Source organism: Monodelphis domestica, chromosome 1 (assembly GCF_027887165.1).
Source record: "Monodelphis domestica isolate mMonDom1 chromosome 1, mMonDom1.pri, whole genome shotgun sequence".
NCBI lineage: Eukaryota > Metazoa > Chordata > Mammalia > Didelphimorphia > Didelphidae > Monodelphis > Monodelphis domestica.
Window position 1 is genome coordinate 344,954,790 of NC_077227.1, and position 2,111 is coordinate 344,956,900.

The following is a 2,111-nucleotide window of genomic DNA, read 5'->3' on the forward strand; positions in this document are numbered from 1 at the left end:
CCAAAGGGAGGGGAGAAAGAGAATGTTTTGATCTATGGTCCATTCAACTCCATATACTGGCAAATTGTTTTAAATTTCTTCAGCCAGGGACTGTTTTTATTTTATCATTTTTATATTAGTGCCTAGCATATTATCTAGTACATAGTTTGGCTGTTAATAATTTCTCATTGAGGTACATTATTTGGCACTTCCAATGGACAAAAAGCAACTGTGAGATGCTCAATACATAAAAGTATTAGTAGAAGAGAGAAGAAATGATTTTAGAATGAGAAGATTTTAGTCTACTTCCTGAATATGAGACATTAAATGTATGACCCATAGCAAGTCATTTAACTTTCTAACCCTATTTTCTCATGTATAAAATGAAAATAATAATGTTTGTATTGGCTCTCTCCTAGGGAAGAACTCTTTAAAGTTTGATACAAATGTGAGCTCTTATTATTTTTAGTATTCTATAATCAGGCCTTTTTGCATTACCATGTGTGGCCCTAGTCAATATATATAATGGAGAATGTCTATGGTTAACTTTGTCCAGCTTAGACTACAACGATTAATGATTCCCTCATTATAGACACCGATGGACACTATAGATTTCCTAGATATAGACTCATTAAGTTGTGGGAACTGATATCAGATACTGTCTTCATTCAAAGATAACTCCTGTGCTATCTTTTAGAAAGTTTTTTGGCTCTCAGCTCTTCTCCCAAGCTCTCTGCCAGGATCCTCTGTGGCAGTCACATCCCTTAGACAAGATGGTGAAGGTTGGAGTCAATGTATTTGGTCATATTGGACACTTAGTGACCAGGGCAGCATTCAACTGAGTGGTGTAGAATTTGTGGCCATCAATGATCCCATTCACTGACCTCATCTACATGGTTACATGTTCCAATATGATTCCACCCATGGAAAGTTCAAGGGCACTGTGAAAGCAGAGAATGGAAAGCTGGTGATCAATGTAAAAGCCATTACCATCTTCCAGGAGTAGGATCCCTGCAACATTAAATGGGGAGATGCTGGAGCTGAGTATGTTGTGGAGTCCACTGGCATCTTTACCACCATGGAAAAGGCTGGGTCTCACTTGAAGGGTGGAGTCAAGAGAATCATTATCCATGCCCCTTCTGCTGATGCCCCAATATTCGTGATGGGGGTGAACCATGAGAAATATGATAATTCCCTCAAGATTTTCAGTAACACCTCCTGAACTACCAACTGCTTGACCCCCTTGGCCAAGGTCATTTATGACAACTTTGGCATTGTGCAAGGACTCATGAACTCAGTCCATGCTATTACCGGTACCCATAAGACAGTAGATGGCCCCTCTGGCAAAATGTGATGTAATGGGCGTGGGGCTGCCCAAAATATCATTCCTGCTCCCACTAGTGCTGCCAAGGCTGTGGGCAAGGTCATACCTGAGCTGAACAGGAAGCTCACAGGAATGGCCTTCCGTATTTGTACTCCCAATGTGTTCATGGTAGATCTGACTTGCCACCTGGAGAAAGCTGCCAAATACAATGATATTAAGAAGATGGTGAAGCAAGCTGCAGAGGGATCCTTGAAGGGCATCTTGGACTATACAGAGGGCCACGATGTATCCTGGGACTTTAACAGTGACACCCACTCTTCTATCTTTTATGCCGGCACTGGCATTGCCCTCAACGGCCATTTTGTCAAGCTCATTTCTTGGTATGACAATGAATATGGTTATAGCCACAGTGTAGTTGACTTCATGATGTACACGGCCTCTAAGGAGTAAAGTGGAAAGCCATGGATCTTCATCCTCAGCCAATAAAAGAGTAGTCTTACCACTGGGGAGTCCACATTCATAATAATCTATGTCCCTAGGCTGGGAATCCCATGCCCCATTCACTTCCCTGCCCCAAAGTACCCTTGTAGTGGGGGGGGGGAGCATAGAGTCCTATCTTGTGTACCATCAATAAAGTCATCATATTCAATGCAAAAAAAGAGAAAGTCTTTCTTTTTCACTCCAGCTATTTAAGCCCCCTCTCTCTTAAAATTATAATATGCATAAATATATGTATGTTATATGTTGCATTCCACAATGTAAAAATGTAAAGAGCAACCTAATTATTTCCTTACTCTCCCACTCTCTA

At 41.1% G+C, this 2,111-nt stretch overlaps 1 pseudogene; it reads left to right on the forward strand.

Moving 5' to 3' along the window:
• Positions 1-749: 749 nt before the first annotated feature.
• Positions 750-1,753, forward strand: LOC100617036 (glyceraldehyde-3-phosphate dehydrogenase-like; annotated as a pseudogene).
• The last annotated feature ends 358 nt before the right edge of the window (positions 1,754-2,111 follow it).